Consider the following 27,413-nt stretch of genomic DNA (forward strand, 5'->3'; position numbering starts at 1 on the left):
ATGCAATTATTAGGGTGGACTCTCACCCGGTGTGATTCGTGTTCTTATAAGAAGAGGAAATCAGGAGTGAATGCAGGCCCAGGGATGACCTTGTGAAGACACCGCTAGATGGGGCCGTTTACAGGCCGAGGAGAGAGCCCAGGTAGAAATCACACGTGCCCGCGCCTTGTGATCTTGGACTTCCAGCCTCCGTCCAGAATTGGGGGAAAATGAGTTTCTGTTTAAGCTCCCGCGTCTGCGGTATTCTGTTCAGGCGGCTCCAGCAAACTGCCGCGTGTTTAAGGCTGGTGTCTATGCAGCGCATTCTTAACTTCTACGGGAAAAGTACTCTAGCCGTATTCCGTGTTTCCATTCAGTCTGATTTTACCCACTCGCCGGTATCTCGCTCCAGTCCTGTGTTGGGAGGCCGGCCCTGCTGGGGCTCCTCCAATTCTCGACAGCAAAGGCAGTTGGCTCTGGAAGTCTGCAGCCTACTTCCCACTGGGGGGCCCCTCAGTTCCAACGTGGGAGGAATCCTTGTGTAGGTGCCCCAGTGCGCCTGTTTTTCTTCAGATAGAAAACAGGAAATTTTAAGTAGCATTTAAATTGAGAGTCTATTTTGCATGGATTAGTTTATAGCAAAACACAAACACAAAATTACACTCTTTCATCAGGGTGGGGACTTTTTGGGAAACCGCACATCAGTGGACTGGTGGTGGTCCTGTACGTGTCGCAACCTTTTGTTGGCTGCGTTACAGCAGCACCTTTTAATGGCCATAAAATTGTTCACACTTGAAGTTCAGTAATCCCGCTCATGGGAATCTGCCCTAAGGAAAGAATGATACGGAAGCAAAAGGTCCTAGACATGTGTATGTGGAAGATGTTCACTGAGTGTGCTTGGTAAGAGTAAAAAGTTGGAAAGCAGCCAAATTCTCAACAATCTGCAAATTGTTAAGTTAGGACACAAAAGCCAATGAAATATTATGCATCTATTAAAATGATAATTATGAAGAACATATAAAAACATGCTTAATGTTTATGATTTTTATGCATGTACCGATTGAGGATGCAATATAGCATCTGTTTTATAATGACATCTGTGCCAAAAAAGTTATAGTAAAAAATTGAGACATGGTGAGAATGAATACACAATTTTCTTAAGGCAGCAAAGCTGTGAATTGCTTTTTCTTTTAGACATTTTATTTGAAATATTTATTATAATTTCTATATTCAAGAAATGATCTGATTACATCAGACCATACCAGTGGGCTCTTGTCAAAATATAATTTTTAAAAAGTTGACACATGGGAACGCCTGGGTGGCTCAGTTGGTTAAGCGTCTGCCTTCGGCTCAGGGCATGATTCTGGCATTATGGGATCGAGCCCCTCATCGGGCTCTTCCCCTGGGAGCCTGCTTCTTCCTCTCCCACTCCCCCTGCTTGTGTTCCCTCTCTCTCTGGCTGTCTCTCTCTCTGTCAAATAAATAAATAAATAAATAAAATCTTAAAAAAAAAAAAGGAAGGGCATGATGAAGTAAGTCAACTAAGTTAGAGACAAACTGTGCAATACACCTTTGGGGTAGACTTCGGTCATTTGCATTTTTACTGGGCAAAAATGTGTAAGTTAACATGTAAGCTTTAGAGTTGAGGCCCTAGTTAATGGCGAAGAGCAAATCAAACAATGTACGTTAACGTCCAACAGAAGCAAAATACCAACCTCATATGCATTTAATATTTTCTACTAACTCTATCAAAAGAAATAAAAAGAAACACATGAAATTAATACATTTGTGTGTGTAGCCAAAGTGTTATCATTTCAACATGTGGCCAATACAAAAGATTTATTTTCTTGCTAACTCTTCAAAATCTAGTGTGTATCTAACACTCACAGCTCAGCTCAATTTGCACGCTAAATTTTCACCAGAAACTGTTGATCTGCATTTGGATTTCATAAAATTTTCAGTTGAAAAAGTTGTTCCAAACATAGTTAAGGATGTACTTAAAACTTCCCCAGTAACTGAAAACTATCCAGTTTTTATTTTATTTTATTTATTTATTTTATTTATTTTTAAAAAAGATTTTATTTATTTATTTGACAGAGATAGAGACAGCCAGCAAGAGAGGGAACACAAGCCGGGGGAGTGGGAGAGGAAGAAGCAGCCTCCCAGCGGAGGAGCCCGATGCAGGGATCCGATCCCAGGACTCTGGGATCACGCCCTGAGCCGAACGAAGGCAGATGCCTAATGACTGAGCCACCCAGGCGCCCCGCCCCTGGTTTTTATTTTATTTTTAATTTTAAAAAAAGGTTTAATTATTCTTTTTTTTTTTTTTTTTAAGATTTTATTTTTATTTATTCGACAGAGAGAGAGACAGCCAGCGAGAGAGGGAACACAAGCAGGGGGAGTGGGAGAGGAAAGAAGCAGGCTCATAGCAGAAGAGCCTGATGTGGGGCTCGATCCCATAATGCTGGGATCACGCCCTGAGCTGAAGGCAGAGGCTTAACCGCTGTGCCACCCAGGCGCCCCAAGTTTTAATTATTCTTAAGTAATCTCTACACCCAACGTGGGGCTCAAACCCACAATCCCAAGATCAAGAGTTGCATGGACTGAGCTTTTTTTTTTTTAAAGCAGCTTTATTGAGGGGTATAATTCACAGATCGTACAACCCACCCATTTAAAATGTACAATTTAATGGTTTTTAGTATATCTGCAGAGTCCTGTAACCATGGCCATAGTCAGTTTTAGAGCATTTCCATCACCCCCCAAAACACCCATACCCACTGCGTCACATCCTGTTTCCCCTCCCACTCCCTCAGGCCTAGGCAACCACTGATCTACTTTCTGTTTCTATGCATTTGTTTCTTCTGGACGTTTTGTATAAATGGTTCATCCATTTTGTAGCATGTATCAGTAATTCCTTTTAATCATCAAATAATATTCCATTTTGTGGATTTGCCATATTTTATTTATCTATCATCAGTTGATGTGAGACAGAGCAGGGACTGGACTTGGGTCGCCTCAACCTTGACCTCGGAATCCAGCATTCTGTGGCTGCCTCCGTAAGGAAGAAAAAAAGCTAAAACTCCGTGTCTCTTGAGTCGCATCTTGGGGGAGGGCAAAGGGAGGATGCTACTGAAAGGGGGGTGTGTGGGCTACAAAGACTGGAGAACATGGGACCAGACCAGTCTGCACCCAGATGGACCCCACTGCTGACCTTTCACCAACTTTCCCCCTCATTATAATAGTAAAAATCATGGTCAAGGGTGGAAATTTAACATGCTAGTTAGACATGAAGATGCATGAAGAGGCATGACCTTTAAGCGCTAAGGGCCTAATGAATCCCCACATCTATGTGCTTCCATGTCACTCTTTCCCCACCTCTTACCTCCCTCTTCCCTTCCTCCCTCCCTCCATTCCTTCTTCCCTTTTTCCCTTCCTTCCTTCCTTGTTTTTCTTTTCTGCCCACAGTATTTGTTAGTTGTTTATTTATCAAGAGAAATTATTCCATAACCCAATACCCGCATTTCATAGTTCAGGAACCCAGGTCAGTGACAAACTTCAATGGCAGTCAGCCCAAAGAAGTTCTTTACATTCCAGAATAGCTTTGCACTCCGAAAGATACCAGCTCTTCATCTCCTCAAAATCTTTCACAGAACCATCATTTCTACAGAAATCTACATATGCCCTTCTTTCTCGGTTTGGCCACAGCAAACTTGGAGAAGGTTGCAGCAAATGCTCCAACAATGTGAAATCACAGGGCCTCGGCCAGATGGCCTCGCATCTGAGGTTTCATCAAAACATGGGAAGCCGTGGTGGTTATTCTCTTCCACGTCAGCCTCAAACCCAACATCCTTCCTGACACAGAAATGGACGGCATTCCCCTTACCTAAGTTTCTTTAGAAAACTCTCCTGACATCCTCAGGGAGTCCGCCTGAGGATTCTCTGTGCTGCCTCCCTTGGGCTCAAGCAGAAGCCCCAGTAAAGCCTTGCCTGGGACACCCGTTGGCCTTTTGTCAATTTCTTTTTTTCTGTTTTTTGAAAGAGTTTATTTATTTATTTATTTATTGAGAGTGGGGGCAGGGAGGGGAGGGTGGCAGAGGGAGAGGGAGAGAGAATCTCAGGCAGACTCTGCACTGAGTGCAGAGGCCAGCCTGGGGCTCCATCTCATGCACAGCCCTGAGATCATGACCTGAGCCGAAATCAAGACTTAACCAACTGAGCCACCCAGGCGCCCCAGCCTCTTGTCCATTTCTATCGGTCCGCGAGCTGAAGGGCCAGTTCGGTGACAGATGGACATTTGGGTTGTTTCTCTGGATTCCGGGTGCTGACTGAGCAATGGAAATCATTAGCTGTCAGACAGATGGCTTCTGCCGCTGCATTCAGCCGGGAACTCTGACGGGGCTCGTTAGTTCTCCTCCTTGCGCCTCTCTCCACGTTGGAGGCTGGGTTCCAAGACAGCAGAGACAGAAGGTGCTAGGCTTAGGGGCTGCACCTTTGTCATTTCTGCTACATTCTCTTGGTCAAAGGAGGTCACCATGCCAGCTTAGATTTAGGGAGAGGGGAAGCAGGCTGCCCTATTGATGAGAGGAGTGACCTCCATATAGACGGAGGAGAGGGATTGTGGGTGACTTTTTTTTTTTCAAATTTTTATTTAAATTCTAGTTAGTTAGCATATAGCGTAATACTGGTTTCAGGAGTAGAATGTAGTGATTCATCACTTACATGTAACACCCAGTGCTCATCGTGACAAGTGCCCTCCTTAATGCCCATCCCCCATCTAGCCCATCCCCCAGTGGGTGACATTTTTGGATTCTATCCAGCGTAGCCACATTACCAGTCCTCTTGAAATACAGTGGGGTGGTTTGACTAATTGTGGACAGCGAGGTATGAGCAAAAGTGACAGGTTTCTCTTTCAGGCTGAAGCAAAGTAAAGCCTGCACCATCCTCCAGATGTATCATCCCTTCTGCAACCAACACTGCCCCACGGAAGACAGTCACCTGTCACCCACCCCAGGCCTGCCGCTGACTTTACATTAGCAAATAATAAATCTCTGTTGTGGTAAGCCACTGGGGTTTGGAGGTTTGTTGTTAGGACAGTGTAACTGATCCCATCCTTATTAAAATACATGGCTATATCCTTCCCTTGCCCCTAAACCCAATTTTTTTTTAAAAATAAAGTAGGCGCCTTGCTGGGCATGCAGCCCAAAGTGGGGCTTGAACTCATGACCCTGAGAGCAAGACCTGAACTGAGATCAAGAGTCAGCCGTGTCACTGACTGAGCCTTCCAGATGCCCCACCTAAAACCAATTCCGATGCCGATTTTGCAGCTCTGACTTTGGCCTCCCTGCTTCATCCTTTGAATTTGCCCCTTCGTGCTGTTGCTTCTGACTTCTCTGGGTATACTTCTGCCTGATACAGCCTAACCTTGGGACCTTACACCCCCTAGTGGCTGGTGTACCCTACAGGTTGGACTCGGACGCCCCTCCCCCCAACCCCTCCATCCATTGGGTTCACGGAAAACAGAAGGAGTGACAGCCAGGTGACCGAGATCCTTGTGGCGGGACTTTAGACTTGACTGAGTAGGCGAAGGGGAGCTGCTGACATTTTTAACGTGGAGAGTGATTTTGGGGGGCAAAGGCATCTGAAGAATAGTTTATTGATGAGAGCAGGGAGAGAGGTGAGGTTGAAGAGAGTGGGCAGTTAGGGAACCGGTCGTGTAACTGTTAATGTCAAAGCTAGTAATTAAATTTGTATAATGCTTTATAGCTTTTACTTACATCATTCCTTGTTAATAATCCCCATAATCTTGTAAAATAAGCCCCGTTCTCTGTTCTCTCTCGAAGTTGGAAAATCAAGGCTTGGAGAGGCTGGTGATTTGCAGTTATTAAGAGACAAAGCAGGTACTTCGATTTCATTCATTAACGCATTCATGGACTCTTATTTGATTGAATTCAAAACCCTTTTTTGAATCTTGCTGGGTCAGGGCTTCCAAACCTTTGCATCCTGGCCCACACAGAAAAGGATATTTGCTGGGCATTGCTGGGGAAGGGGCTCCCTGGTGTGGCCCAAAGACAGCACTCTCTGGTGCTGGGGGTTGTGGCTAAGTCTCCTGCCAAGGTAATAATAGCTGAATTCAGGGAGTGTACAGAGAGAACCATACAAATGAGGTTCCAACGTAATTTTGACTGAAGTAAACACTTAATGGTTGTAGAAACATGGCTTTGGCATTTGCATCCCTATAAAAGATGGGAGGAAGAGAAAAGACAATCCAGTCAGTGACCATGGCATCTCGTTCCCCTTGGAGGACAATGGCCAGATTCGGCTTCCTGCTGTTCCTGTGGCCACTAGAGGGTAGAGTGCAGGCGTGTCACTCACCAGCTCCGGGTGGGGTGCAGGGGAGTGGAGAGAGCTCGGGGTGGAGGGGAGCGGAGGGAGCAGAGCCGGGCTGCATGCTGAAGTCCTGGGCCAGCGGGGCAGTCGCAGAGATGCCCAGAAGCTGCACTTGGCAGCCGGCTGGAGATTGGTCTAGATGTTGCCTACTGGCCTCTCCTGGGGTCTGGTCTGAAGCAGTCAGGTTGTTGGGTAGCTAAGGCGTGTCCTGGGGCCTCTGTGTGCGGCTGTGGAGGGGCTGGGGGGGGGTGAGACGGTAAGATCTGGGTGCCCTCCCGGCTATTCCTGCTCCTGAGGCTGTAGCCTTGGGATTTCCAGAGGGAGCTGCGTGGTCAGTGATGTATCCAGGCAAATCCTCAAGTCCTCTGGTCCCCATCTTCCCAATTCCATTTGTCACAATCGGCATATTGATAGTTTTCATCTTTAGTTGGTTGAGCAGGAAAATCCAGGGGTTGAGCCTGTGCTCGAGAGCGGGTCGGATACCTCAGCAGGGAGAGCGCTGACCTCGGGGGCCTCATGGCCTCGAGGTGGACTGGTGAGGGGACGGCAGTGGGAGCTGGTGGCCAGGAGGGATGATATCCGAGGCACCAGACTGTTACCGAAACATATTCTCACATCCTCTAGCAGTAGCCCGTTCTCATGAGCTGTCCCAGGGGAACAAAGCCTGGGCCTCTTCCCTTTCTTCCCCTAGAAGCAACAAAGAAGCCAAGAGAGTTGCCGGAAGAGCAGGTGGTGAGTCTTAAACCAAGCAGCATCCTCTCCCCGAAGCCACAGTCATGGCGCCGGTCCTGGGGTCAGGGGGGAAATGCACCTGGTGCTACGGTCTGAGTCTGTTCCGGCTCCAGCTTCTACCCGAGGAGGTTTCTCGCGGGAATCTTGAGGCTTTTGTGACCCACCAGCCACAGCAGACGTGGCCTGAGCCCAGGGAGAGAGCCATGTTCCTGGTGACACTCACGGTGGTGGCAGGAGCTGTGGTGAGTCTGAGACTTTCCCCTATTTTGAGTTAATGGGTTACAGCCTGTCACAGTCTCCTGGATGCTGGCAGAACGCAGATTCCTGAGACTGGGACAAACGGCTTTGCCATTCGCAGCAGCCAGAGTATCTGCATTGCCTTGTGCTGGTTCCGAGTCCCAATTCCAGCAGGGTGACGTGGGGAGGGCCAGGAGACACCTGTGTGTACAGGGGGTCTGTCCCGCAGTGGGCACGTTGGGCTGGTCGAGAAACAAGCTTTTAACTTAATTTTTTTAAATTATTTTTTTACATAGAAAATCTGCTTTTTATTTTTAAAAAATATTTTATTTATTTATTTATTTATTTAGAGAGAGAGGGAATATGAGCAAGGGGAGGGCAGAGGGAGACAGAGAGAAACAGATTCCCTACTGAGCAGGGAGCCCAATGCGGGGCTCAATCCCAGGACCCTGGGATCATGGCCTGAGGTGAAGGCAGACATTTAACCGACTGAGCCACCCACTCACCCCTTGGGACAATTGTGCTGGAACAGCCTCCCTGAGAGGAGGGAGGTGGCTGACAAATGGCCTTGAGCAGCCCCCACAAGCTTCCCAGTGCCCCTCCCTATATACACTGACCCCAGATCCCTAACCTCCGGCCCAGAGATAATCACTGCTATACTTTTTGTTATCATGAAATTTTGAATTACAAGAGCTCTTTGGCACATGAAGAAACGTAGATTAAGTAGCAAAGATCCTCTGAGAGAAGGTGCTGAGTGACACGCTGCGAAAAGTGTCATTTTCTGACCTGTTTCCCTGTCCTCATTCAAGGCACAGACTGTTACTTGTAAATCAAGAAAAATGTCTCCATTTGTCTTATGAAATTAAGTTCATATCCAGAAGCTCCTGTCTCCGTAAAACATCTTGGGAATTTGTCGTCATTCGAAACATCACACCGAACTGGTTCAACTCTTCGTTTATTTTTGTCTTGAATTCAATTTGAGTATTTTTTACGGTTTTTGATCTTAAGCAAGGAAAGAGTTGGAGCTCTTTTGAAGTATCCGGTAACATTTAAAATGTTGAGGTCAAGGTGTGTTTTGCTGAATACCAGCTCAAGGGGAGCCAGACTAAATATAGAATTATAGAGGTAAATGGTCTCTCTTCCAGAATCACAGCTGCGGCTGCAGCACGGGGGCAGGGAGGCCGGCCAGCTTTCCATGGTCCAGAGACGGCCTGTATTAGGAAATAGGTCTCTGCTTGTCTCTATGCTTGTCTCTCTTAGGTATCCCACCTCAGCTGGTTCTATCTTCTCCTGACAAAAGAGGGAAAGTTCTTATCCTAGTCGGGAAGATCTGGCTAAGCCCTGTTTGAGGGGGGAACATTTTTCTTCCACTTCCAGAGGCCAGGATTCAGTCAGTTGTATGAAAGAGTCAGGAATTGAAGAAAACCCAGCGTTACTGTTAATAATAGGCAGCCGTGCCAAAAAGGTGCATCAAGGTGAAATTGCACTTGTCCTCGGGGCCTTGAGAATGGCCTCTACTGGGAGGCATTGAGGTGGTGCATGAAAACACATGGCACAGGTAATAGACTACGTCAAACAAAATGGCAATTTTTCCTTAGAAACCTTCTGGCCGTTTTAAAGATTTTGCTTATTTGACAGAGAAATAGAGAGAGCCAGAGAACACAAGCAGGCGGAATGGCCGAGGGCAAGGGAGCTGAGCAGGGAGCCTGATGTGGGGCTCGATCCCAGGTCCCCAGGATCATGACCTGAGCTGAAGACAGACATTTAATCAGCTGAGTCAGCCAGGTGCCCTAAAGTTTTCTTTTTAACAATAAGGCATAAACAAATACTTGGAGATGCTAGGCTGGATGTGAGGTTGTGGGGAGACTTTCTTCCATGCTCTTCTCTCTCAGGGCGTACACTTACCATGAAGTATTTTGCCTCAAGCACCTTTTGAGTTATTTTGACATGGACTGGCCACAGAAAGCAATACTCTCTCAAAAGCAATTATTTATTCCTCCTTTTACATTCTTACCAGCCCTCCCCAACGTCCCGACCCTTTCCAGCTTGTCAGCACCCACAGCCCAGCCTCAGACTCTGCCTGCCACCGCATTTAGGCTGGTGTGGAGTGGGAGACGAGCTGGCTACCGTTGCTACCTCTTAACCCTTCCCTGATTCCCTCAGCATCTCTTCACGGCCAGCGCGGTGACATTCCTTGCTGGTTCTCCTCTTACCCTCCTAACTTCTCCCCCTGACCCCCATCTTCCAGTGCACGGGGAAGTTCAGTGATCAGAGGAGTTGATCTTAAAATGCATAAAAGGGGGACACCTGGGGGGCTCAGTCGGTGAAGCATCTGCCTTCGGCTCGGATCATGATCCCAGAGTCCTGGGATCAAGTCCCACATCGGGCTTCCCGCTCGGAGGGGAGCCTGCTTCTCCCTCTGCCTGCTGCTCCCCCTGCTTGTGCTCTCTCTCTGACAAATAAATAAATAAAATCTTTTAAAAAAATGCATAAAAGGCCCAAAGTGGGGAAGAGGAAGGTGAGGAGGGCCAGCGTCAGGTGTTAAAGGAATCCCACGGACCAGCAGCAATGGGGCCACTATTCCTCTATTCCTTTTGGACATGTGAGCAATTGAACTCCCGAATCCCACCCTGACAGCCTGTTTCCAGAGCCGTCTCTGGTGCTATATGTCTTAGCCTGTGGCTAAGATTGCCGTGCAAACATGACTTGAGAGGAGCACATTCTGGGAGGTGGGGATGAGAAAAGGAGGGAAGAGAGGTGAGACACGATTAGAAACTGCGTGATTTGTGATCACCCGAACTACGTCTTTACACTGGTCCTTCAAGGGTGTGGAGGCCGAGACAGAGAAGTATCTGCCCCACGTCCCGTGGCGCATCTCCCCCTGGGAGAGAGCGGCTGAGAGCGGTTGCAGTATGAGGAACAGGGACAACTGTGGGCGAGGAGAGGAAAGGGTGTGCCAGAGGGAAGGGTCAGCAGATAAAGAAAGCGAAAAGCAGAAGAGGAAGGGAAGGGAGGGAGAGTGGCAAAGTTGTGCTGAGGGGAAGGGTCATGGAGGAAGAAGAGGAAGATGAAGAAGTGACTGAAGAAAAGGGAAGGTGTTCACATGTCCCAGAAACAAGCCATCCCGCCGAGCTCTGCTCACATTGCCGACTCGTGAGCAAAAAGAAACGATTGCTGTTTTGGGGCACCTGGGTGGCTCAGTCATGATCTCGAGGTCCTGGGATCAAGCCCTGCATTGTGGAGCTCTGCATTCAGCAGGGAGTCTGCTTGTCCCTCTCCCTCTGCCCCTCCCCCACTCATGCATGCTCTCTCTCTCTCTCTCAAGTAGATAAAATTCTTCAAAAAAAAAAAAAGGAAGAAATGATTGCTGTTTTAAGCCACTGAGTCTTGGAGTGGCTTGTTATGTGGCAATAGGTCACTGATATGCCCTCTCCGGTGTAGAGTTTGCCTGGTGCCCTTGCCCATGAGGTTTTAGTGGGACTGTGGAGACGGTTTGTGTTTTATAAGGATCTTTGTGGACAGCCGTATGGATAAGGGACGGAGGTGGGCCAAAACTGGACACAGAAGAGGATTAGAAATGGTCAGGAGGCCATTTCAGAAATGGGGGCCATGAGGGCCTTGTCAAAGGGCTCACCAGCATGAATCCCATGTCCAGGTGATTAATTTGGAGCAATCAGGGTGGTTCCACCGTCCTGGCCAGAGGTTGGTTCAAGAGTGGGCATTTTTTTTTTCTTAAGCAAGCTCTATGCCCAACATGGGACTTGTAACTCACGACCCTGAGATCAAGAGTCACACGCTCCACCGACTAAGCCCGCCAGGCGCCCCAGGAGTGGGCATCTGACCCATTTCTGGCCCATGAGACATGAGGAAAAGTATGCTGGGGCCTCTGGGAAAAGCTTCCTCTCCTCTAAAAAGGAGCCACAGGAAGAGAGGATCCCTCTTCCCTCTGGACATTTATCTGACATATAGATGGTTACGGGTTGAACCATGTTCTCCAAAATTCTTATGTCAGAGTCCTAACCCTCGTACATCTGAATGTGACTCAGTTTGGGGACAGGGTCTGCAAAGAGGTGATTGAGTTAGCATGAGGCCATCTGAGTGGGAGCTGCTCCAATCTGACGGGTGTGCCTAAGGGAAGAGGAAATGTGGACACATAGAGACATTAGGGACATGCAGAGACCACGGGAGGCCACGGAGAGGAGGGTGCCATCTGCAAGCCAAGGAGAGAGGCCTCAGGAGAAACCAGACATGCCGACACCTTGATCTTGGACTTCAGCAGGCAGAGCTATGAGAAAATGCATTTCTGTTGTTCAAGGCCCCAGTCTGGGCATTTCGTTAGAGCAGCCCTGGCAAAGAGATTCGTAGGTGATGATTGGAGCTCTGGCAGACATCTCCCTCAGCCAGATGCCGAAGCCAGGGCAGAGAGAACGAAAGGGTCCTTGAAGACATCACCATGCTGATGAGTAGATCAAGCCTGAGCTGCCATGCCTTTGGATTTCCCATCTCATGAGGAGATCTGTTTCCTTTTTGTTTAAGCCACTTTGAGATGGGATTTCTATTAGTTACAGCTGAAAGCATCCTAACTGACCCAGACCTGAGCCAATTAGTGTCAGGGAGGTGGGATTTGGAGGAAGTGGTGTGGGGAACAGATTTAAGAGGAAATAGGAGGTAAGATCAATGGGACGCAGTCACGGGTTGTGGCTGGATGATAGGGATCAGAAGGGACAATGACCCTAAGGTTAGAGCTGCCATTTTCCCAGACTCTCAGGCGCCATCAGCTATCCACGTGGATCGTTCCACGATTGTACCACCAAGGAGGAAATGCACAATGATATTAAAGATGTCAAAACATGAAAAAAATGTGTCTTAGAATCAATAAAAGGACGAAAGGAAGCATACATTTTCTTTGGAGCTTTTCTTCTTGGGTGCTGTTCTATTTTCTTTGATCAATGTATGTATTTTCTGTAAATTTGTACCTAGAGCCTACAAAGATAGAAAATAATACCTTGGCAAAAAGAGACAACCTTTCCCTAAGAATTGCAGTATTATCAGTGCTCTAATAACATTACGTATTATGTATGTGGTGTCACTGTGGAGGGACTGCTCAGTTCTCTTGCAGCTGAGGCGAGGGCCATGGGGCAGAGGCTAGAGGCATTGGGGACGGTTTGTGCTGACTTATTCTCAAATGCAGTCTCCTGCCTGGTGTTCATCTGTAGTAGATTTTCACCAGCTTGTGGCAAAATGAGGGAATTAAGGACAAAATGGGGTCTTTTTATGAAGCCAAATTTAATCCAACCAAAGGTTTATATTTATTCTGAAATGATCATGTTCTTATTTTGTTGTTAAAATTTCCTTTTCTATTTTTTAAAGATTTTTTATTTATTCATTTGAGAGAGAGAGCGAGAGAGAGAGAGAGCAAGCAAGAGCAGGGGGGAGGGGCAGAGGGAGAGGGAGAAGCAGACTCCCTGATGAGCAGGGACCCAGACATGGGGCTGGATCCAGGACCCTGGGATCGTGACCTGAGCTGCAGGCAGACGTGTAGCCAACTGAGCCACCCAGGTGCCCCCAAATTTCCCTTTTTTTTTTTTTAAAGATTTTATTTATTTATTTTACAGAGACAGCCAGTGAGAGAGGGAACACAAGCAGGGGGAGTGGGAGAGGAAGAAGCAGGCTCCTAGCAGAGGAGCCTGATGTGGGGCTCGATCCCAGAACACTGGGATCACGCCCTGAGCTGAAGGCAGACGCTTAACGACTGAGCCACCCAGGTGCCCTCTAAAATTTCCTTTTTTAAATAAAATGATAATGATGGTAGATATTTAATTTAACAAAATGTTTTTACTTTGTTGCTTTTTTAAAAAGATTTTTATTTTTATTTATTTATTTATTTGAGAGAGAGAGAATGAGAGAGAGAGCACACAAACACGGGGAGGGGCAGAGGGAGAGAAAGGGAGAGAATCCCAAGCCGACTTTGCACTGAGCATGGAGCCTGATGTGGGGCTGGATCTCAGGACCCTGAGATCATGACCTGAGCTGAAATCAAGAGTCAGATGCTTAACCGACTGAGACACCCAGACACCCCAGAATGTTTTTATTTTGTAAGAAAGATACAAAAGGGGCACCTGGTCGGCTCATTCAGTGGAGCTTGTGACTCTTGATCTCTGGGTTACAAGTTCGAGCCCCACACTGGCTGTAGCGATTACTTAAAAATAAAATCTTCAAGGAAAAAAAAAAGACAACCCCCCTCAAACAATATCAACTCTTTCTGGTCTTCTCATCTATTTATTTTTGGGGATCTTCAGGTCCACGAATCCCCCAGTCAAGGAACAAGCTCCCACCGTCCTGGTCTCCCCTGGGCCAGAGCGGATGTCTTTGAGACACACAGAGGCCTTGTCCTGCTGTGAGCTCGAGGTGTAAGCTGCGTGCTGATTCCTGCCCCGGTGCTGTCTGGCCTGTAGTCATTAGGGTGTTGGCTGACACCTGTAATGGGTCCAGACTCTGACTGTGTGTGGCCCGGGGTGGGGTGGGGGGTGGGGGGTGGGGGGAGGTTTGGTAAGAACTGTGTCCCCTCCCAGCCACTCCCCACGTCCGGGACTTTGGCCTTGGGATTTCCAGAGGGAGCTGTACGGTCTGTTTTGTGCCCAGAAATGCTCTCTCCACAATGAGAATAACAATGGCAGTTTAAGACTTGTATTCACTGTTTTTTAAAGAATAAAGCCTGTTTCTAAGTATCACCTCACTCGGTCTTTACAACAGCGTGTTAATTAGCATTTTAGGTGTGAGGGAACTGAGGCTCAGATGTGGCTAACCGCCTGCCCCTCCCCCCCCATGGCCTCCCCATTCTCTGTCCCACCTCAGAGTCTTTCTTTTGTTCTCCTGGGCTTGTCTTCTATCACTTATTCTTCTCAATGCAACTCGCTGTTGACTTGTCAGCAACTCCCTCTGGACGTGAGTTCTTTACTTCCTTGGAGGCCCAGTGCCCAGGGCAGGGCCTCGCGGAAGCGTGGTGGTGTACGGAAGGGGCAGGTAGTAAGTCTATGCTGGCCACGGTGTCGGAGGGCCTGGGTGGACACGACGCTGGCTATCTCAGGGCCTCACCACTCAGGCTCTGCTGCAGAGGTGGGCTGGTTTGGGGCTGGAAGCAAGAGAGGCTTGTTCTTGGGTCAAATCTGCAGAAAGACCAAAATAGCATCTTCGCTGGCTGCGGTCACTACTGTACCCGAGACGTGGCCCGTCCTTCTCTGTCTCCATCTCTGCCCACAGGCTGCAAGGAAATCAAAAAGGGGTGACAGAGGGCACATGGTGAGTGGTGAAGAGCTTACATAGGCAGGGCAGGGGCGCCTGGGTGGCTCAGTCGGCTTAGCATCCGCTCTTGATCTCAGCTCAGGTCTTGATCTCAGGGTTGGGAGATCAAGCCCCATGTTGGGCTCCATGCTGGGTGTGGAGCCTACTTAAAAAAAAAAAAGTAGGCAGGACAATCAGGTTTTTGTCCTCTGGGAGGTTATTTTTTAAAAATTGTGGTAAATTGGGGCACCTGGGTGGCGCAGTCGTTAAGCGTCTGCCTTCGGCTCAGGGCGTGATCCCAGGGTTCTGGGATCGAGCCCCACATCAGGCTCCTCCGCTGGGAGCCTGCTTCTTCCTCTCCCACTCCCCCTGCTTGTGTTCCCTCTCTCGCTGGCTGTCTCTCTGTCAAATAAATAAAATAAAATCTTTAAAAAAATAAAATTGGGGTAAACTATATATAATATAAAATTTGCCATTTTAATCATCTTTATGTGTATAGTTCAGTGGTTTTAATCACTTTCATAGTGTTGTGCAACGATCACCACTGTTTATTTCTCAAACTTTTTATCACCCCAAGCAGAAACTCTGTGCTTATTAAGCGATAATTCCACATTCCTTTCATCCCACAGCCCGTGGTACTCTGTCTCTATGAATTTGCCTCTGCTATGTGCTTCATATAAATGGAATCCTACAAATTTACCCTTTCGTGTCTGACTTATTTCACTTAGCATGATGTTTTCAAGACTTCTCCACGTTGTGGTGTCTATCGGAACCTCATTCCTGCTTATCCATTGTTATGTATAAAGTACATTTATCCAGTCATCACTGAGGGACACTTGGGTTGTTTCCACATTTTGGCCACTATGACTAAGGCTGCAGTAAATACTGGTGTATGGCATCTGGGTCTGTTTTCAATTCTTTTTTTTTCTTTAATGATTTTATTTATTTATTTGACAGAGAGAGAGAGCACAAGGAAGGGAGCAGCAGAGGGAGAGGGAGAAGCAGGCTCCCCGCTGAGCATGGAGCCCAACACGGGGCTCGATCTCACAACCCCGAGATCATGATCTGAGCTGACACGAGAGTCAGATGCATAACCTACTGGGCCACCCAGACGCCCCCATGCGTTCATTTTCAATACTACTTATATACGTCCTTGTACGAACACAGCACGTTTTTTCCGCTACCCTGTTTCAGAGCATTTGTTTTGTTTCCAGATTTTTCCCCCGATGAAGAACAATGCTGCCAGGGACGTTGTTGGGTGTGTCTCTGGGTACATATGTGCTCAAGTTTCTTTTGAGTATGTGACTAGAAGTCAAATTTGTGGATCATTAGAATTTCTGAATATTCAACTTTACACGATAACATCACCTTTTTTTCCAAAAAAATTGTACCAATTTGCACTTTCATCAGCAATATATAACTATTCAATTGATTCATATGCTGTTGAATACTTGGTAACATCAGGCTTCTTTATTTTTTTATTATTATTTTTTTAAAGATTTTATTTATTTATTCGACAGAGATAGAGACAGCCAACGAGAGAGGGAACACTAGCAGGGGGAGTGGGAGAGGAAGAAGCAGGCTCCTAGCAGAGGAGCCTGATGTGGGGCTCGATCCCATAACGCCGGGATCACGCCCTGAGCCGAAGGCAGAGGCTTAACCACTGTGCCACCCAGGCGCCCCCAAGGCTTCTTTATTTTTGTCAGTGAAACTCTCTGAATTTGCATTTCTCCATTCCTAGGGAGGTTGATTATCTTTTCATGTGTTTATTGACCACATGTATCTCTTTCCCTGTGGAGTGCTCGTGTTGATATATTTTGCAAAACTTTCTATTGGATTATCTTTTTCTTTTTTATTGATTAATAGAAATGCTTTATATATTAGTATTAATTGACACTAATCCTTTGTTAGTTATATGCGTTGCAAATATATTCTCTCAATGTACTATCTTTTATGTTTACTTATTGATGGCATTTTTTGAGGAACAAGAACTCTCAAACATTTTTCTGGTCTTTTCTTTTATGATTAGCATAGGGTTAGGAAATAAGCAAAGTGTGTAGTCTGTGTTTGTTGTGGATATTTCCTATGCTCAAGACCTTTTGCTGGAAATAGCTGAGCTTTACTATGAAAACTTCTTATTGTCAGAGCAGTTCACTCAGGATTTTGATTATTCAGAGAAACGAGGTTGGTGAAACTGTTGTAATGGATATGCCAAATTCATTCATTCATTCATTCATTCATTATTACTATTACTGCTGTTATTATTATTTTTGGATATGCCAAAGACATTTAAAGAAAGTTTGAGATCTTGGGATCATAGGGAAGTTGAGAAGGAGAGTGAAAGTGTTGCTATCTCTCTTCACGTTATCTTTTTTTTTTTATTATACTATGTTAATCACTATACAGTACATCCTCGGATTCCGATGTAAAGTTCGATGCTTCATTAGTTGCGTATAACACCCAGTGCACCATGCAATACGTGCCCTCCTTACTACCCATCACCAGTCTATCCCATTCCCCCACCCCCTCCCCTCTGAAGTCTTCAGTTTGTTTCTCATAGTCCATAGTCTCTCATGTTTCATTCCCCCTTCTGATTACCCCCCTTTTCTTTATCCCTTTCTTCCCCTACCGATCATCCTAGTTCTTATGTTCCATAGATGAGAGAAATCATATGATAATTGTCTTTCTCTGCTTGACTTATTTCACTTAGCATTATCTCCTCCAGTGCCGTCCATGTTGCAGCAAATGTTGAGAATTCGTTCTTTCTGATAGCTGAGTAATATTCCATTTGTATATATGGACCACAGCTTCTTAATCCAGTCATCTGTTGAAGGGCATCTCGGCTCCTTCCATGATTTGGCTATTGTCTCTTCGCGTTATCTTGACATTTCAAGGAAGTGAGTAACTGTAGGATGCCACAGCAAATTCCCTCAAGAATGGGAAAAACAACTCAGCCATGAAGACTGTGCTTCTGTCTCTTGCACGGTTTTCCTGCACTTTCTTCTGAGGAGAACCCAATGGCTTCCATTCTAGATACAACTAAGTCTTGGAAAGTCAGTAAAGGTTGGAAGGATAGAAAAACAAGAATTCCGTTTGTCTTTCACGAAGCGCTGTGTATTGATCGTGTTATTTCGTCAGTAGTATCTAGAGGTTTAGGCTAGTGGGACTCCAAGTGGGGTGGAAGGTTTTAAGTAATTATACAAGTGTTGTTGTTGTGTGGGCTGGTGTCACTGCATACACACACTCTACGTATGTACAAAAAAGTATTTAAGATACGTGACAAACAGGACTGTGCTAAAAATTGTGGACGCAGAATTGGCAGCTGAACTGCAGCCAGGAGAAGCAACATTTTAAAAGATTCGACAAATTAAGGGCAAAAAGAAGAGCAGGGCGGGAGGAATTACTGCATTTAGAAAAGACAAGTGTCTAGAAGTGAAAGATAAACTGTTATTTTTATGACTAGAAAAAGGGATTGGGAGTCACATTGCTAGGGTCCAAGACCCAAAAGTTGGCCTTTGATAGAGGTTGAGAAGAATTACTGAAATCAAACCACAGGGCAACAAAAGTGTCTGCTAAGGACTTATAAACCTGAAATGATGCTTTGAAAGCCTCCATTGGAATGACGTTGATCTATTTTCGACATTTAGTAGTGTATCTAACTGCCTGGACTTGTGCTGGGTTGTACAATTGGGATGGAAGACAGGAGAGAAGCATCAGGGAAAGGAATGGAGCAAGGGCAGGTGAAAGGTATGATTCCAGGGTTCTGTTCTTGCAAGAAGAACGCACACAGGTGCGCTAAGGAGCAACGTCAGAGACACCTACAAAGGCAGGTCTACCAGAAAGACTCGGAGAACTTTGCAAGAATAGCTATGTAGGGAGGTGGGAGAGGGACGGGATTGGGGAAGAAAAAGGGAAACTCCGAGGGGAACCGGAAATTCAGTGTAGACTCTTCATCTTCCGTGGTGCATTGAGTGGGTCTGTGGGCATGTGCAGCCCGCGTGGTAGGTGTACCCACACAAGCAGGGGAATTGCCAACTTTGGTACAGATTATACAAGACAGACAATGACGTGAAATAGAATAAAATCCTCCAGGATGAAGGTTTGCCGTGTCAAAACAATTTGATTTATGGTCAGATATGAATGTCTATATCGTTAAAAGGATAAGTCGACTCAGTTGTAAGTTTTGGATTACAATACTGAACTGTGATCACATGCCCTTGTTTTTAGAGGTGCCAATGTCTCACAATCTGAAAAGTTAGAGGGAACATGGGCTTGAACAAATTACCTTGATTTTGATCTTCTGTATTATAATTCACAAAATAGGTATAATTCACAAACAAGGTGTCAGGGCACCTGGAAGTCATTCTGCTTCCTTTTTCCTTTTTGCAAAGCATTTTGATATATTAATACATCAAATATAAGAATCTCAGTATATAATTTGCTACTAATCTGATTCTGATTTATACTATACAGTAAAAGATACTAATGAATAAGACAAATTTATATTTAATTATCTTTCAATTGCATAAAACAATTCACTGATGCATTTCTCCTGTGATTCGTGAAAACATCATTCATTTTTTCTGTAGAAACACCTTTTAAAAATTTTGTTTTTTAGAAAAGATTTTTATTTATTTATTTGAGAGAGACAGAGAGAGAGCATGAGTGGGATGAGGGTCAGAGGAAGAAGCAGACCCCCGGCGGAGCAGGGAGCCCGATCTGGGGCTCCATCCTGGGACTCCAGGATCATGACCTGAGCTGAAGGCAGACACTTAACCCACTGAGCCACCCAGGTGCCCCAGAAATACCTTTTAAAAAAAAGATTTTCTTTTTAAATGATCTCTAGACCCAATGTAGGGCACGAACTCACAACCCCAAGATCAAGAGTCGCATGCTCCACGGACTGAGGCAGCCGAGTGCCCCTGGAGAAACATCTTGTTCCAGCGCAGAGAAGCAGAGAATGACCCCCGTTTCCTACACCACATTGCTAGTGTCGGGGAGCGAGCCTCCAGTTCTCTGCTTGTCAGAGCTACTTCTCCACGCTGCAGCCAGAATAGCGGGTTCCTTGTTCCTGAAATGAGCCCTGCTATGGATTGCACTCTTCGGACCTGGGTCCTTGACTCAGATGGGGCTCCAGCAGATTATTTGCTGTCCTATGTATTGCTTTTAAAAGGCTCGATCTTCTTGGTGGGAATATTGCCCTCCTCCAGTTTAACCTGAACCTGAAAGTCATCACAGCCAACAAATAAACAACAATTGAATGACCTTCTTCTGGCAAGGGGAGGCCCAAAGAAGATGCATATACATAGAAGGAGAAGCAGTGTTGTAGCCTTTCTGAGGAAGACCGATAGAAAATGGCCCAGGATAATGGCTGTACTTGTTACTCCCCCGCCCCCCGCCCCCTTGCCTTCAGAAGCCCAGACACTGCTCAGGTGCTTGGGAAACAAAGACAATGAGTTCTCATTTAGTGACTACTGCTTTCTTTTTCTTCTGCAGTTTCAAATGAGAATGTTTCCTGTTTTCCTGGAGTCCTAGACTAGAACTTCCCCTTTCACTGGCTGCTCACCAGTGGTCTTTGAACACCCTTTCCAATCCCTCCTTTACAGCCGGTCTCCTGGACACGCTCCCGGATGGCTCCGCATCCTGGGAAGAAGTCCACAGATGGCTCAGACATCCGCGGATCAAAGATAGACGTTTTTTCATTACTCATCGGTTACGGAGCCTCAGGCGTTGATCGTGGTCAGTCGGTCACCCCTAGACCTGGAGCACCTAAGTGTTAACTGGGAGTATTCACTGCTGTGTGTGTCTCTCTCTCTCTCTTTTTTTTTTAGAGGATGGGGGAGGGGCAAAGGGAGAGGGAGAGAGAGAATCTCAAGCAGACTCCACGCCCAGCGTGGAGTCCGACAAGGGCTCGATCTCACAACCATGAGATCATGACCTGAGCCAAAACCAAGAGTCAACTGAGCCACCCAGGTGCCCACCTGCTGTCTCCTGGATGCCCATAGGATAGTTTCATTGTGCATCTCAGCCTGGCATCTCTTTTAATTTATGGATCTGGGTCCTCAGAAAACAAGCGTGGAGCTCCATCCAGCTCAGCCACTATCGCTGGCTCTGGGATTCACTCTCGGATTTCGTCAACAGGTTCCATGGAGTTTTCTCTAGTTTTCGTGGAGATTCTCAGCAAGCCCGGGAGATGGGACTTCTAGCGGGGGAGTCATTACTCCTGATCATGAACACCATAGGCACATTGCACTTAGGAAGCTTTGCCAGAAGACTGCAAGATAAGGAATGGCTCCCTTCAGGCCTCCTGCTCCCATTTTTCCTTTCCTTTCCCCTGCTTCTCTCAGCAGAAGTAGATAAAAGATGCTCTTATTTTCAAGCTGTTCCTTTGATGTGGTCAGTTGTTTGCATGATTAATGGTTTAGTGCTCAGGCTTTCAGCTCAGTCTGGGGTTCAAATCCCAGCTCTGCTTGTAACTTGGTTCTTTCTTTCTTTCTTTCTTTCTTTCTTTCTTTCTTTCTTTCTTTCTTTCTTCTCTCTCTTTCTTTTTCTTTCTTTCTTTTTCTTTCTTTCTTTCTTTCTTTCTTTCTTTCTTTCTTTCTTTCTTTCTCTTCTTTCTTTCTTTCTTTCTTTCTTTCTTTCTTTCTTTCTTTCTTTCTTTTTTTCTAAGATTTTGTGTATTTATTTGACAGAGAGAGATCAGGAGAGCACAGGCAGGGGGAGTGGCAGAGGGAGAAAGAGAAGCCAGCCCCCTGCTGAGCAGGGAGTCCAATGTGGGGCTCTATCCGTGGACCCTGGGATCATGACCTGAGCCGAAGGCAGTTGCTTAACTGACTGAGCCACCCAGGTGCCCCTATAACTTGGTTTTCTCATCTGAAAAATGGGGATATTAATGGTACTTATCTTTCAAGGTTTTTGTGAGCAATTAATGAGATAATTAACGTGGAGTGTATAGTGGGTAATGAGGACTCAGTTTTTGTCACCTGTGGTTCATATCTTTTCCTCTTACAGCCCATAAAAACACTAGGTCTTTCTCTGAACTGCAGAGGTACCTTGCTCCATGGTCCTATATCTAGTACAAACCCAGGCTTCTCATTCCCCTGAATCTTCCTCCAGTCTTCTTTCCTTCCCTTACCATCTTTTAGCTGACACATTCCATTCCCTCTGCTTTCCATTCCAGCAGGCTCAAATGTATCTACCTATTGATTGATCTATTTTTTTAAAGATCTTATTTATTTGTTTGAGAGAGAGTGAGAATGAGAGAGATCACAGAAAGAGAGGGAGAGAAAGAAGCAGACTCGCTGTTGAGCAGGGAGCCCTACATGGGGCTCTGTCCAGGACCTTGAGATCATGACCTGAACCGAAGGCAGACGCTTAACCGACTGAGCCACCCAGATGCCCCTATCCATTTATTTTTTAAAGTAGGCTTGATGCCTAAGGTGGGGCTTGAACTCATGACCCTGAGATCAAGAGTCACGTGGTCTACTGACTGAGCCTGCCAGGCACCCTAGGCTCAATTTTGTTCCTCACACTGCAGCCCTCCAACTTTTATACTCTTCCTTGACCTCATCATCACCCATCACTGTGCCCCACAAGTAGTGACTGTAATACTTTTGGTGATTGAAGCCATACCGTTATTTACATCCTTCAGAGTTCTAAAGATAACAGCTGGAGGACGACCCTCTCAGGAGAAAGGGGAATGTGGGACTCCAAAACTCTGACTGGCGGAAGCAAAGATGGATGCCCAGAGCTCGATTAGCATATTCCACTTTTTCTAAAGAACAAGAAAAAGCAGACTGGGCAGTGAGATGAGCCCTGGACTGGAAACACTGGATAATACTGTGTCAGTGGTAGGGGTATTCTAAAATTTAAAGGAATTTTTTTTAAAGATTTTATTTATTTATGTGACACAGAGACAGCCAGCAAGAGAGGGAACACAAGCAGGGGGAGTGGGAGAGGAAGAAGCAGGCTCATAGCGGAGGAGCCTGATGTGGGGCTCGATCCCGCAACGCTGGGATCACGCCCTGAGCCGAAGGCAGATGCTTAACCGCTGTGCCACCCAGGCACCCCTTGGATTATTATTTCTAAAAACAGTTGCAGTCATTCACTTGCATAATATATTTAGATTATGAAGTTTTGCTTTCTTAAAACCAACCAATAATCAGATTAATCACAATGATTGTTTGGTCATTGATTATGATGGTTAATTTTTTATGTCAATCTGACTGGGCCACGGGGTACCCAGATATTTGGTTAAACATTATTCTGGATGTTTCTATGAAAGAATTTTGGATGAGATTAACATTTAAAGGTTTATTTATTTTAGAGAGGGGAGGGGCAGACAGAGAAGGAGAGAAGTATACTCCTCACTGAGCATACAGCCTGATGTGGGGCTCAATCCCACAACCTTGAGATCACTACCTGAGCTGAAATCAAGAGTCAGACACTTGGGGTGCCTGGGTGGTCTGCCTTTGGCATGGGCCATGATTTCCAGGGTCCTGGGGTTGAGCCCCGTGTTGGGCTCTCTCCTCAGCGACCCTCTCCCTCTGTCTGCTGCTCCACTTGCTTGTGCTCTCATTCCTTCTCTGTTAAATGAATAAATAAAATCTTAAAAAAAAAAAAAAAGTCAGATGCTTAACCGACTGAGCCATCCAGATACCCCGAGAGTTTAACATTTATATTGGTAACCTGAGTAGAGCAGATTGCCCTCCCCAATGTAGGTGGGCCCTATCCAATCAGCTGAAGGCTTGCATAGAACAAAAGTCATACCCTCCCTTGGGTAAGAGAGAATTCTCCTGCCTAATGGCCTTTGAACTGGGACACTGGCCCTGCAGATTTTGGACTTCCTAGCTTCCATAATTGCATGAACCAGTTCCTTATAATAAATCTCCACTTTCGTCTTTATCTCTATCTCTCCATCTATGTCTACATGTCTCCTAGTGGCTCTGTGTCTCTGGAAAACCCTAACGCATTGATCTCATGTTATGTAGTTGAAAACCTAGGAACTTGGAGAACTGATATTTTCAATCGTCATACACATAATATAGCCATTGTAAAATATCTAAGAATAACAAGTCAGTCACCCTCTCACTCAACCCTCCTTAAAATTCTGCTCTTTAGCTAAAGGATACTGTCATAATTATTTTCCCTCAGGCACGTTTCTCTGCATTTACAACCATTCAGAGAACATAAAGGCACACACTTAGTTCTGTCCACCTAAACAGAATTATATTATGCACATTGTTTTGAGAATGTCTTAGAGCTCTTTTAATGTGAATATATATATATTTGTCTTATTCTTTTTATTTTTTTTTAAAGATAAATCTTTATTTATTTAAGAGAGAGCAAGCACAAGCGGGGGTGGGGTGAGGGAGAGAATCTCTAGCAGACTCCCTGCTGAGCATGGAACCCAACGTGGGGCTCGATCTCACGACCCTGAGATCATGACCCGAACCTATATCAAGAGCTGGATGCTTAACTGACTGAGCCATCCAGACACCTCATCTTACTTTTTTTTTAAAGTACACCATTTTTTCCCCAACTATTCCCCACTGATTAACATTTTGGCTATTTGTGCCGTACGGAGGAGTCTTACCTATCTGAGCGTTTGTGAAAGTATTTTTGGTGCGCTAGAGTATTTCTGCTGGATAATTCAAAGAGGGGGCATTGCTAGGTCAAAGGGCATGAGTATTTCACATGTTCATAATTGTTGGGCTGCCTGGGTGGCTCAGTCGGTTAGGCGCCTGCCTTCAGCTCGGGTCATGATCCTGGGGTCCTGTCATGGAGTCCTGCACTGGGCTCCCTGCTCAGCAGGGAGCCTGGCTTCTCCCTCTGCCTATCTGGCTCCCCTCCTCGTGCTCTCTCCCTCTCTTTCTTATATAAATAAATAAAATCTTAAAAAAAAAAGAATCATTTAAAAAAATTGTTGTGAAAGTGCTTTCTAGTGAATTATCAGAACTGAAGGTGGTCATAGGGACTCTAAACTTATAACTGGTCTTACAAGGGGGTGGTCTTGGGGACTCATGAACTTTGCGGTTGGGCTATACTAGGATAACCTTGACTCAGTGAAAGATGATGCAAGTATGATTCGAGAAAAGGAAGGATGAGAGGGTGGGGGTTGATGTACCTTCAATTCCTGGATGGTCACTGACTTTTCAATGTCCCAGACCTATAGAGACCTGGAGACTATGCACGGGAAATGGAGCTAGGGGAGTCTCTGAGTTCATGTGGATTTTGTAGGGTCTTGGGTGTTCTTGCTCAAGTGGCTGAATTGCACAGAAGGGCCCTCTGTACAAGGACCCTGCAGGGCAAGATATCAACCCCGTGAAGGCAGGACCATCATGGCTTAGCTCACCAGCATACCTCAGAAGGAATAGAAACGCTTTCTTTAGGGAAGACATTCATTCTTCCAGCACTCAACACTCTGTAACCAACTATTAAGCACCAGATACCAGGCCAGGCTCTGGAAACACTAAGTAGGGAGAGCACAGACTTCACGGTAAAGCCCTTGGGGTCAGGCAGGGCAGTGTGTAGACAAAGTTCTCACGTGGTAGAGTATGTTAAAGACTGTAACTGAACTCAAGAGTTTCATTGCTTGGGGTGCATGAAATTGAATACACCCCAAGGAAGTGTTGAAAGCAAAGAACTTTTCCTTACTTATTTTGAGTAAGGAGACAGGGACATAGCTTTCAAAGTGCTGTCTCCCATGGGTTAGTACAGGAAGCTTTCATCCAGTGGATTAGGAGACAGGAGTGGGGAGCTTACAAAAGCACTCTGCTCAATTGCACAAGCCTAGCATGTCAACATTCTGGTGTGTACGTTGTACGTTCAAAAAGTGGCAGAAAACTGCCTGTAGGAGGAGGTCTTAGTATTATAATGAGCTACAGGTAACTTCAGGACAACTCAGGGGGCTTCTGCAAAGGTCCTCAGCTCCAATCCAGGTCACACCGGCTCACATAAGGGGCTATCAGGCGAGACACACCTAGCAGTTGAAATGCCTAGTTGGCTAGCAGTTGAAATGCCTAGTTGGGCATCTTTTTGACTAAAACTGTTGGTTCTGCAAAATAACACACATTCCTTCCCTGCTTTTGTCCCTTCCCCTCCTGCCTTTTGCTGATAACTTTCAGCTCTCTTATTTGAGTAACTTCCCGTTGCATTCTAGCTAACAAGACCACAAGGCATAATGATATGTCTGCTCCCAGTTCAGTTTCCAGGGAATGGTAGGTATCCATGTGACTGGTGGAGAAGGGGTGCAGCTGGGGTTGGGGTCAGGATCAGTGAAGCAGGTCAGCAAATGCTGTGCAATGGTTGCTTTGAACAGTTGGACTTCGTCCTCCATCTCTCACAGCAGGAAATGTGCCCTTACTTGTTGCATCATGTCTCAGCACTACTTCTCGGAGTCAAGGGCATGGCCAGATTGGCTCTGAGGAAGCTCCGTAGGGGTGAGGGGCTGCCCCTTGGCAGAGCCGATAACCACCGAACCAGCGGAACAAGTCATGCAAAGCTACATTGAGAAAAATAAAATGAAAAAAGAAAAAGAAAAAGAGGGGCAACTGGGTGGCTCAATTGGTCAAGCATCAGACTCTTGATTTTGGCTCAGGTCATGTTTTCGGGGTCCTGAGAGCTGGGTTCCCTGCTCAGCAGGGAGTCTTTGGAGATTCTCCTTCTCCCTCTGCCCCACCCCCCACTTGCTGTCTTTCTCAACAAATACATAAATAAATCTTAAAAAAAAAAAAAGACTCACCTCTGTGTAGAGTTCTTTTTCATGCACAGTCTCAGCTACAGCTATTGATTTGATCCTAAAAACCACCTTGTGAAGAACACGAGCCACGGACCGACCCCACAGGCTCGGAAGGTAACCGGGCCAGGATCACGCCGGTTGTGAAGTTATGAACTGTCCCTCAAGTCTCCAAATCTGTGTTCGGTCCAGAACACCCTGCTTCCTGCACTGGTAGCTGAGGCTGTCGTCTGCCTCCCCCAAGCCCAGCTTCAGACGGGGTGATTGGAAATGGATCAAAGGATGGGAAAACAGAGGGGCTGACCGGAAGGGAACTGAAAGTATTTGCTGCTAAAGGGAAAGCAGAAGGAAAAAAAAAAGTCATGGCGCCTCGGGGTACAGCCTCAAAGCAAATGCTTTCTGGGGAAGGAGGGGCGCCACGAGGTCTCCCCCTCTCTGGGGCCCTCAGAAGTATCAAAGCTCCCTGGGCTTAGTGGAGGGTGGAATTGAAGAGTGGGCAGGGGAGGACAGCAAAAATGAGTTTGGTTGCTGTCTGGGTGAGAGAAAGCAAGAGAAGGAAGAGAGAACTTCCATGGGAAAGTAGGAAAAGAGGAAAGGAGAGGGTATTAGAAGCACAGATGGGAAATGAGCAAAAGCAAATTTATGTAAAGACATTGCAGTTTGCATGTGCTTAAACCTGGCTGTCTGCTTGCACAGCAACCCCGGGTCTTAGATCTCCCTGGCGTCCCTGCTCCTTTCCTTCAGCATTTCATCAGAGTATCCGGGGCTCCGCTTCTCAGCCCGCACGCCCCCAACCCCCTTCTCCCACGCTTACAGTGCCTGTTGGAAGGGGGCCGTCTGAGATAATGGCTGTTTGGTCCCCCTGCCTACTGGCGGCTTTCTCCATATTGCCCGTAGGATGGAGATAACTGGAACATTTCTTGGTCTCTGCCCCTTGAAGGAGGCAGCCTAACTGGGGCAGAGCGATGGACAGGATTTGGAAGCTGGTTTTGTGAGTCACTGTGAATTTAGCACCCGCCCACTTGAGGCCAAATTTGAAAGTTCAGCTTGTGTGAGCTGC

The 27,413-nt window shown here is 46.2% G+C and overlaps 1 long non-coding RNA gene across 2 annotated transcripts; it reads right to left on the reverse strand.

Moving 5' to 3' along the window:
• Nucleotides 1-13,453: 13,453 nt before the first annotated feature.
• LOC117803479 lies at nucleotides 13,454-26,839 on the reverse strand. Of its 2 annotated transcripts, XR_004627410.1 has the most exons (3): nucleotides 26,360-26,839; nucleotides 14,186-14,596; nucleotides 13,454-13,812 (listed from the first exon to the last, which is right to left on the reverse strand). It is a non-coding gene; the product is annotated as an uncharacterized LOC117803479 (long non-coding RNA). The 2 variants fall into 2 exon arrangements; XR_004627409.1 differs by lacking the exon at nucleotides 13,454-13,812 and having other exon boundaries at nucleotides 14,007-14,596.
• Between the last annotated feature and the right edge of the window lie 574 nt (nucleotides 26,840-27,413).

The sequence above is a fragment of the Ailuropoda melanoleuca genome, chromosome 8 (assembly GCF_002007445.2).
Source record: "Ailuropoda melanoleuca isolate Jingjing chromosome 8, ASM200744v2, whole genome shotgun sequence".
In the NCBI taxonomy this organism is placed as follows: domain Eukaryota; kingdom Metazoa; phylum Chordata; class Mammalia; order Carnivora; family Ursidae; genus Ailuropoda; species Ailuropoda melanoleuca.